This window comes from Chinchilla lanigera, unplaced genomic scaffold (genome assembly GCF_000276665.1).
Source record: "Chinchilla lanigera isolate Chin_1 unplaced genomic scaffold, ChiLan1.0 scaffold00017, whole genome shotgun sequence".
NCBI classification, from domain to species: Eukaryota; Metazoa; Chordata; class Mammalia; order Rodentia; family Chinchillidae; genus Chinchilla; species Chinchilla lanigera.
Window position 1 is genome coordinate 14,731,269 of NW_004955418.1, and position 11,620 is coordinate 14,742,888.

Genomic DNA, 11,620 nt, shown 5'->3' on the forward strand with positions numbered 1-11,620 from the left:
CCTCCCCTCCCCTCCCTTCCCTTCCCTTTCCTTCCCTTCCCTCCCCTTCTCTCTTAACCTAAAATGCCAATTCTTCTAGATTAAAACATTAGTGTAAGAACCAGATTTTGCTGAAATAATTCTCCAATATCATGATCAAATTGAACGCCTCAGTGATGTGAAACAAAACTTTGTCTAGGACTCCTTGCTGTTTGGTAAAAATTTCAAAATGTATGGAAGTGACTCAGTGCCACAGTTTGCTGGGCTTAAATAACGCCCTCCTGCCAGAACCAATAGGAAACAAGTATCATTTTTGTGATATATTTTACTATTGACTACCAGAAATAGTTATGAAAAGCAAATGGTACTTTTATTTAAATGTCACCAGAAAGAACCATTTAATATTAATTACATTAACATCAACACCAACTTTTGACAGATGTTCTCAAATATTCAAGTAGATGACACTAAGTAAACCAAGTTGGAAATTCAATCCACTCAATTATCTAAACGCTCTTTTCAGTTTGGGGGAGACCTACACCAAACTGCAGGAAGGTTCTTCAGCTGCTTTGCATTAACTTTATGATCGAGGAAGATGGTAAGAACAATCCAGTCTTGATATTTTCCAAGATAAAACAATGTCTTCCATGTACCTAGCAGGAATCACTGGCTATGCCGATTTGGCACAGGGAGAGGGAAAAGTGCCTCAAGTGTGTACTGAGTTAAATCCTGAGATGTCAAGTTGCTTCTTGAAGAAAATTTGGACTCATATCATATTAAAAGGCTTTCGTACCTCAAAGGAAATGACCAACAGAGTTCAGAGGCAACCTACAAAATGGAAAAGTAATCTGTCAGCTGTTCCTTGGACAGAGAATTAATATCTAAAATAGATAAAGAACACAAAAAATTACACCCTCTCCCAAATAAAAAGACCCATCCAAAAATGGGCCACTGAAATAAATAGATACTTCTCAGAAGAAGAAGTACAAATACCCAATAAATATTTGAAAAAAATGTTAAACATCTCTGGCCATTATAGAAAGGCAAATCAAAACAAGTCTGAGATTCCATTTTACTCTAGAAAGAGCGGCTATCCTAAAGAAGGTGAATAACAACAAATGTTAGTGAGGCTGTGGGGAAAAGAGGTAAAGACAGCAGATTGCAGTGATCCACCCATACCCAGCAGCACAATTCAAAACAGCTAAACCTTGGAAGTGGGCTATGTGTTCATCAACAGATTTGTGGATAGAAATGTGGTACTTAAACACAGTACAGTACAAGTAGGCCAGAAAGGATAAACCAGTGTTATTTGTAGGAAATCAGATGCACCTTGAGATCAGAACATTATGTAAAATAAATCAGACACATAAGCTTAAATATTGGGTGGTTTCCCTTATGAGAAACTGAAGAATAAATGAAGAGAAGAATAAAAGGTAATAGGAAATATGGAGATAAATCTTTTAGAAATGGAGGAATAAGGGATGGAGGAAGGGGGAAGAGAGAGGAGGGGAAGGAGATAAAAAAAGTTAAGAGGTGTTACATACAGGTATCACCTTCCCATGAGGAATGTAATCATTATGTACTGCAAACATACTAATAAAAATTAAAAATAAATCAGTGAAAGAGTGTGCAAGTGCATAAGTAATTGTAAATTAAGCCTAGGGCCTTCGCACTGAGCTCCCTCCCCACTCCTTCCTATTTCGAGTCAGGGTCTCTCCAAGTCGCTGAATTGCTCAGGTTGGGCTTGAACTTGGAATCCTACTGCCTCAGCCTTTCCAAGTGCTCGGTTTTCAGATGGGTGCCATCACACATGGGTTAGAATTACCTTTCTGATTGCTTAAATTTCTTTCATTTTTCAAATCCTTCCAAGTAGAAATTCCTGTCTCTACCATTTGTGACAAAATCCAAGAACACATCATTCTCTGATTCAAAAGATAACATCGTCACAATGAAATCAATCACCTCGGCAAAAAGTATATCATAAATGCTATTAAGAACAAAGTAGAACATAAATTTTAAGGAAAAGATATTGCAACAGTTTTATATTTCACAAAACAAAAGTTCATCACCCTATTGGATTTAATTAATTTCACCATTAAATTAATAAATATTAAAACAGGAATTTGAGGTGTCAAACTTAACTTTTAAACACCTACATAAGTATAAATGAGTTAGAATGCCATGCTTTAATATTTGATCAAATAATACTTAATCATAAATTTTATTTCTTGAAATTATAATATTTTTGTCCAATTTTAGAAATTACTGCTTTTATATGATTAGTGAATGGATAACCTGGCAATGTTTTTAAATTTTACAAGATAGTTTATTACATCTTTGTTACCGTGCCAATAAAATATGTTTTGGTCAAAATTTAAATTAATTTTTCATGTTTAAATTGAGTGAAAGATTGTGTTTTTAAAAGATCTCTGGTACCATCTTTATAATTTTAAGTATATATTCTAGAAAGTGCTTTGAAAGATTTTGAAGTGAGAATTTTATTATTTTCATTTCAGAAATGAAGTAATCTATGTATGATTAAGAACTAGCTGAATAAGGTTAAATTCTAGTCAACATTTGCTTTTCAAATGGTACCACAAAACATTGTCAAAACCTGTACATCGTCCAGCAAGCGAACAGATATTTTATGTGTTTGTAGGTGAGCATATAGATCTCAGAAATGTCAGAAATAAGGCCCTAGTCCTCTTAGGTTTCCTCTGGAACATTTGTCTTCAAATGAAGCTATCTAAGCATCTTAACTGCAATACTATTTTATGTAATTAACGGCCAATGATGTTTGAGACTGAGAAATGTTTACCATTTTTCGAAAGTGTTGACTGTTATTTGTATACTAAAACACTGAAAAGAAATTTAATCATCATTGCTTGAGTCCTAGATTAACTATTAATATGATAAGTGGGTATGGGGATTCCAGAGCAAGAGACATTATATTAATGGTGTGAAATAGAGGAATATAAGTAGGATGAATTGGCTTGTGCAAGACCCAGAAGAAGCTTTCCATTCCTTCAGCTGACAAGTGTGAGAGGTGTCATTTTTCAAGGTGTGGGGTTCAAACGAGTAAAACTGGCATCATCTAAGAACAGATACAAATCTTAATTTTAATATGATAACCAGAAGTGTTTAATATCTATTAACATTTTTAAAAAACAGTAGGGAGTAAGATAGTATAAATAACTTTATTTTAAAATTAGTACAATGTTAGGACATGATCTATGTTTTAGATTTTGAACTGTCTCACTTTGTCTCATATATATTTTCCCTGTCTGGTCTCAAAAAGAAAAGGTTCACTTATTTTTAAATTTTTTATTGGTATGTGTTTGCATGATATAATAATTGTCTTCCTTGTGGGGAGCTGGGACCTGTACACAACACCTGTCACTTCTTTTTTAATCCCTTGTCCCTCCCCTCAAACCTTCCTTCCATCTCTTGCTCCCTTTTCCATTTGAGAAAGATCTAACTCCTGCTTCCTATCATCTATGTTTTGTTTTGGTCTTTATTTATACTCTGTGTTTCTTGAGTAAGAGAATCCATACTATATTTATTTCACTTATGCAGATTAGAACAGCATTGAGGTTCCATCTTACTCCAGAAAGGACGACTATTACCAAGTAGTCAAATAATAATAAATGCTGGAGAGGATACAGGGGAAAGGAACCATTTCACATTGTTGCTAATAAAGTAACCTTACACAAACACTATGGAAATCAATATGGAGATTCCTCTAAAAATTAACTTTAGTTTTAATATTTTATTTTACACATATTGAAACTGTATATTAGTATAAGAAATAAAAGGGCCAATCTCTGGTGTTGGTGCTAGAAAAATGGTTTGAAATTTTAATCATTAATTTGCACTCTTTGTTTTAATCATAGGATAAATTTTATGTGCTCCAAACTATTGTTTAAAATGAAATATTTCAAATGCTGTATGAATAATTGAGAGTAATCCATTTGTGAACTATTAATTTTAATCACTCAGCCACACAAGCCACCATGGTACAATCCTTGGATATGTATTCATAAAATTGAATATAGTTATAGGATACAACTTTTCAAATTACTGCCAAATGTAACAGAACTGCACAGGGAAAAAATGTTGCTTCCTTAGTGATTCTTTCAAAATATTTGGTTAGCATTTCCAGAATAAACACCAATTTTCAAAATTTAGTATCTTGACCTCTTTAAAATCACATTAAATTAAATTTGATTTGGTCCATTTGGTTACTCAAGGCTTTACCTCCAAAAGCTACAATTTTGAACATAATTTCAGAGGTTTTGGGCCAATTGTAACATAAAAGGAAAATGTATAAAGAAATTTGAAAGTTTGCAAAAAGCTATGTTATTGTAGAGACTAGTAAGTTTAAGTAAGTAAAAGTCCTAACAGTCATTTAAAAGTTACAGGTATATAGTCAGAAAAACTATGGTTCAAAGTATTTCATATAAATTGTAAAGGGTCGATTTTCCCCAGATCTCTTTTATTAGGTTTGTGAAGACTTTATCACATTTTCTTTTACTTATAGGTTACTATGCTGTTGCCCATAATCTGCTAAGGTTTGGAGTCTTTAAGTGAGCACAACGGTGCTGGCATCAGAAATGCAGAAAGTAACCATGACAGGAAGCACTACTCTAGCCTGACGGACTGCATTCCAATGATGTCTTCAACCATGGAGTTTGGGCAGGGAGACATTAAAATAACTTCAAAGATGAGTAGCTTTATTTTCTCTCAGTTATAAAAATAATACAAGTTATTTTAGACAATTAGGACAATTTACAAAAACATAAGGAGGAACAAAAATCATCTGTAATCTTACTATCTAAACATGACACTCACCAATATTATTCACACTTTACTGATCTTCCTTTGGGATGATATCAAATATTCTCCTGAAACTTGCTCTTGATTGATAATACAAAATCATTTATTTTTGTTTTTAACTATGTCTCCTTTTTAAAATAAAAAAGTGTGGGGTGTAAAATTTAAAATAGAATACATAACGTAAATTGCCAAAATTGTTACCGTTTTTCTATCATTAGAGGTAAACCGAGGTGGTAGTTTGATATTCACTGGTAATATGTTTTAATGAATTTAAAGTCTATGATGGATATTATGTAAAACAACTGTTTGTAACTCATAATACAATTGGAACATAATTTATTAACTTTGTATCAAAAACCAGTCAGATTCTCTCCAAATATTCCCTATTAAAAGTAGTTGTACTACATTTATGTATACATAACTTAATAACATATGGTATATTTTAAACAATTCTTTTGGAATTCTGGATAGTGAGTTTCTTGTTTGGTAGGTAAGGCTACTGTACATGTTGATACCTTCAAAATTTCTCTTAAATTTTCCTAGTAATTATATTTGTACACCATATTTTAGAGCATTTATCATTTTCTACTATTGGGTATCATTATTTTTTTTCATTTTGTGAATATCATAGAAAAATTCAATTTTATTTTTGTTTTAATTTGCAGGGATATTGACATGTTTTATTAGTGAATTTTAGCATCTTTCATGTGTCTATTAAAATTTGATTCTTTTCCTTCTTTTGGGACTTGTTTATTTAGTTCAGTTCTCTGTCTCCATCTGTCTGTCCTGCTATCTCTATCTGTCCGTCTCCCATTGATTCATAGAAGCTCTTTTCCTATTATATATATTGCAAATATTTCCTCCCATGGTATTTTCTGGATGGCAAGGTTGTGCGTTTATGGTATCTTCAACAGATATGACTTTAATTTTTATACAGTAGTTTGTTTAAGCAACTTTTTAGGTAAATAGCACTAATAGCTTCTATCTACGTAGCACTTACTGTGTATCAGGCTATGTACTGAATGCTTTACAAATATTGACACATTTAGCACTCATTCTAGCCCGATGAGCTCCCAATTTCATTTGACCATTTCCCCTACAGGAAATGAGAAAAAAGAGGCACAATGCAGCTATGCCTTGTTCAAAGCCTGATGCCACACGACGAGAATGGAGCAAAACTTGGGCCTGGTTTAAGTGCCCGTGGCCTTAGTTTCCTGTTGTATCATCTCTCCGAAAGGAAGTTTAAGTCTCTAGCTGTCTTTTGGCTGATGGGGTTTAATAGAGCCCATCACAGAATCTATGTGCGTGCGGAGGTCTGTCTGCAGAACGGGACCTTTAACTGCGCATACACAGGGGATTCAAAGGTCTTTTCAGCAAGTTCTCCTGAAGCCCCCGTTTCCTCACTTGATGGACTGATATTTTAGAATTTTTTTTGCTTGAGCAGGAGAATTTGATTCTTCAGATGTCAAAAAGTAACGAAAATATACAAATAAAAATAACGTTCTATATCTTCCGTCTTGTTTACAGTTTTGGTGACTACGTTTCAGATACTTTCCTCAGAACAAAGTTCCCTTTTTGGGAGCGGAAAAGACACCGTGAGTGTCTTAGTTACTTTGTTGTCAGGAGTCACAATATCTACAATTTAAAGGAGGAAAGGTTTTCTTGGCCTCACAGTTTACGGAGATTTCCGTCCATATCCCCTGACTCCAAGGCAGGGCACCATGGCAGAGGGCTGTGGTGGAGGAGAGCTGCTCACGGCTCGGCAGGAAAGAAGTAGAGAAAGGGACCAAAGAGGAGGGAAGGTGATAGACCCTTCCAAGCCATGCCCCCAGTGACCCACCTCCTCAAAACAGGCCTTATGCCCCAACATTGCTTTTAGCTATAAACTGATGGATATCACACCCCATAATCCAAACACCTCCCCAAAGCCCCACTTATGAGCACATGAGGCTCTGGGGAGACATCTGGGTACAGATTCTAACAGCTAGGGAATTGAGAGCCATAAAGAACGAGAAGTTTGCCCTGCAGTGAGGAGAATGTCTCCCAGCATGCTCCAGAGGTAAGAGCCCCAGTGAGCGCATTTACTCCCCGACAGCTCGCTTCTACTTGCGACAAAATAGAAGGAAGTTACCACTTAAGCAAATCAGGATGACATGTTAATTTAGGGTTACACATTAATTTGTTTGCACCACTTTTCTTATTATTAAGTAATTGACTATAAGATTTTTCCTCCATTTTATAACACATATACAGGGCATTTGTATATTTCAGCAGTGGAAATGGCTTTTAGACATTTGACGTAGGCTATTAAGTTGGTAAAAATGACATATATTAGCAATTTAAGTGGCTGTATAATTTGTATGCCTAAGTGTGTGTATAAAACCTCCTTTGCTTTGGACAGTATATATATGGAGTGCTATTTCATCTCTTTTTTCAGATGAAAGTATTGTTTATTCACTTACAACTTTTGGTCTTCTGTCCCAGATAGTTCTGTTGATACAAGCTGTGTACAGATTTGATATTTGTCTTAGTTACTTTCTTGTTGCTAGGATGAAATACCCAACACCTACAAGTTCAAGTAAGAAAGATTTATTTTAGTTTATAATTGTTGAGGTTTCAGTCCATAGTTGGCTTTTTCCAGTGCCAGGCAGCATGACGGAAGGACACTGCAGAAGATAAGCAGTCTATGGTGGGGCAGGCAGCGGGCAGAGCATTTCTTCTGCTTTCCCTTTTATTCCATGCAGGCTACAGTCTATTGGTTAGTGCCACCCCCACCCAGGGTGGGTATTTGCTCTTCAGTAAAACTATCACCCACACTCAGAACTATGCTAAACCAATGAATGGACTAATTTAGTATCAATCCCATGATCCACTATCTCCCTAAAGCTTTACCTGTGAGGGCCTGAGGCCTTGGGGAGGTATATCTAAATATAAGCCATAACAGTGTTGTCCTTCATAAGAATCATTAGGTATTTTTGTCATATTTTATTTAGTCCTAGAGATTGTTTATAAAATTGTTGCTTCTTGAGAGACTTGTGATATTATTTTCAGTGTTCTCTAGCATAATAAGTTTAAAAGGAAACATAAAAAAGTACTTCAAAATCAATTCGGTTAGGATTTTAGTGTGTGAGTGAAGTAGATTAAAATTGTATTGACTGAGTGATATCAAGGATTGTATGCTTTTCTTGGAAAGCTTCACATCTGAATCACAAGGCAGCTATCAGTTCTTTCTTAAGTGGTGAGAAATTCACTCAGCAAATTTATCTGAAAATATCAAATCATGGGTTTCTTTTCGTTTTTAGTACTAGAAGAAAAGAACCACGAAAATAACACAAACATAAAGAACCTCTGAATGCAATGTATTAAAAACATCACTTTTAAATTTGAAACTAATTTTGTAATAATTTTACAATTCCAGTATTAGAAGTATAATGTTACCATGTAGTTTATTTTGTTACTTGTATTGGAAAAGAAAACAAAAAGAGAATGGTAATTCCAAGCCACAACACTTTTCTTTAGTTTTGCAAAAAGAGATAGGGATTCATCACGTCTCTACACTTGAAACAATTTTTGAAGAAAAATTTTAGAGGAGTTTTAGGTACACAGCAAAGTCAAGAGGAAGATACGAAGATACCCCATATGGCTCCTGGGCTCACGTATACATAGTTTCCTTCATTATTAATATCCTGCAGTAGAGTGATAAATTTGTTACAATTGATGGACCTACACTGAAACATTGCTATTATTCAAAGCTTACTAGAGTTCGCTCTCAGTGTTGTTCACTCTATGGATTTGGACAAATGAATAATTCCATGTATTCACTATTTCAGTATCATACAGAGTGTTTTCAGTGTCCCAACACCCTCTCTGTGATGCCTATTTACCCTGTTTCCCCTTTCTGTGATATGTTATGCCCTTTGTACATGAATAGTGTCTTGTCAAAATTTTCTTTTCTCTAAGTCTGAACAGGTACACTTACTTTAATCTGGCAGTATTCAGATAGAACTTGGTTTTTACTTTCTTAAATGTTGTTCTTCTAAATGGGTTTAATTCTGAAAATTTGAAGAGGATTGAGACAGAGCAGAGACAGCTGGGCTATGCCCCTGTCATCTGCAATTAAGAGTCATGTATGAGAAGTTTTGGTATAATAGTTATATATGAATGTACACACATATAGAATTTAATGCTGGAGTAGACTTTAAGTGGTCGTCCAATCCAAAGTATGGATACACATTATAAGCATAAAACACATATGTGCTCTCTGTAGGCACTGTGCCGAGTATTTCAGCTTTGGAATGCACACTTACCAGAATTCAGGTTGGGCTGGGCCACCCACAAAAGCAGGGCCACCCAAGGGAAAATTCGAGACCTGGACAAGCAGAACCGCCAGACTTGCCTCATAAGAACAGCTGGCCACCCCAGCACCTGCTGCCCAGCTTCAGACAGCTGGGGATAAGGCTGTGTGGGCCCAGCTGCGTTGAGGATGGGCACGGACAAAGACCACTGCAGCTCTGGCATCCGTCAACTGTTACTATATTTAGTAGAGGAAGTTTGGCAGGGAATTGTGCGGTCTACCAGCTAAAATTTCAGCTGATTAGTCATAAACCAGAATCATAAAATCATAGGACTGGAAGGAACCTCCAGTGAAGTAGGTTTTAAACTTTGGTGTGAATTAGAATAACATTGGGAACACTCTCAAAAGGTTCATTCCAAGGCTCTGCAACTTACAGAATCAAAGTTAGTTGTTCTTAGGTGAAGTTATTTATAATCTTCATTTTTCAGTAAGCCTTTGAGGCAAATTTAATTTAGATAAAACAGAATTTTATTTTTCTAAATAACATTACAGTTCAAGCCATATCACTTGGGATATTTGTTTAAAATAAATATTATAGTAATGGCTTTTTATATTAATTCAGAAGTTAAGATGTATTATGCACATGTACCACCTCCTCATGGTGAATATAATTGTTATATACTGCAAACATATACTAATAAACAATAAATAAGACAAAAATGTTAGGGTCTGTGTGAATCTTTCTAAAGGTAAATATTTACCACTTGCTTCACACAAATGTACAAGGATCCTCAAAAGTGTTTGTTTGCATATTTCTTACTGATTCAGTGGGCATCATGAAAATTCTTATGAAAATACCTATAGAATTCTCCATTTTTCTCTTGAGATATAAACTAATAGCCTGATGAAACTACAGTAACAAATGTATCAACCCAACGCATGTATTTCTTTATATTCCTTTTGCTCTTAGTTCTAAGTAAATCTAAAGCTTAAAGGTTTTGAAATGGAAACATACTCTGAAAATATGATTTAAAATGTTGGCAAATTAAGCCAATAAGAAACTGCATATTCCTGTGTAGCCTGGAAGGTAACTTCTGTGTTTTGCCAAAATGTTTCCAGCTAGGAAAGGGGATGCAGTCATGGTGTCTACCATCATAGGTATCAAAAGTAGTCTTGCTTGAGGAGGAATGGATCTGGAAAATGATGTTTTCATACTTCTCCTGTCTGAGGATTTTTATCCAAACCTTTGACTGTCTGTGAACCATTGCTAATTATATTCACGAGACTTTCATTTTTCTCTAGAAGAGGTTCATGGCTTTCATTTTAATCTTAGGAAGTGAACAGTAAAGACTTACTCCATCAAATGGGGTGGTAACTGAGCTTAGTAATCACTGAATGCCATGCTTTGTCAAGTAGTGATAGGGAAAAGATACAGATGGATTAAAACTTCCATCTTAGGAGATGTACCCTAACCCTGAAGGAGCAGGTGATAACCTCCCAGCTTTATTTCCTATTAGTGAAGTACAATACTTCAGTCAATCCAAACATAATTGTAGTCTTTTTTTGTTTGTCTTCCGGTACCGGGAACTGAACTCACGACCTTGTGCTTGCCAAGCAGGCTAAATCCCCAGCTTGATAATTGTAGCCTTGTAAAATATTTTAATCATACCATAATGGTTTTGCTATACATGCTTTTCAAAAGTGTGAATATCTGTGCAATGACCTGGTAAGTTCCTTCTCAGAAATTTTACTGTAAAGATGCATTTGCCTCTGCTGTACAGTGTGGCTTACCATCTTTCAGTGTCTTACTCCTTTTCCTCTAATCATATGGTTCTCTCCTTTCCTCATTTCCCCAAACAGGAACATGCATATCCATTTAAAAAAGTCCATTTCCTCTCACTTCCCCTTCACTGTTGCTGTGATATTTTAAAATCAGAAGTGTAATAATCTGTTTCCAAGATGTAATATCAATGTCATATTGTAGTTTATCAAGTAAGATTTAAGATATTTTAATTATTTTAAAATTTATTTTATTTGATACATAAAACATAAGAGTTCTACATAGCAATGAGATGGCAGGCGACCCTTTGATGCACCTATGCACTGCATGATCAAATCAGGATAAAGAAACCATTTCCACAATTGTTTATCACTTTGCATGGTGAAAACCTGCAAAATCATCACCTACAGATTTTGGAATACATAGTGCATTCTCATCATCTACCATTATCTTACTGTGCAATAGAATAGCAGAACATTTTAGTACTACCTGACACTTAGAACCAACTAACTAAATTCTGCTCATCCTTGCCCCTGTTCTCCCAAGTTTCTGGCAGTCTGCATTCAATGTCCAACTTCTATGAGGTCAATATTTTTAAATTCCATATATGAGTGATATTGTGCAGTGCTGGTTTTTCTTTTTTTTTATTTTAAAGATAAAAGGAGGGAAACATTAACAGACATACAACATTTTACAACATATCACAAGCACAATACAGACAATACAGAGTT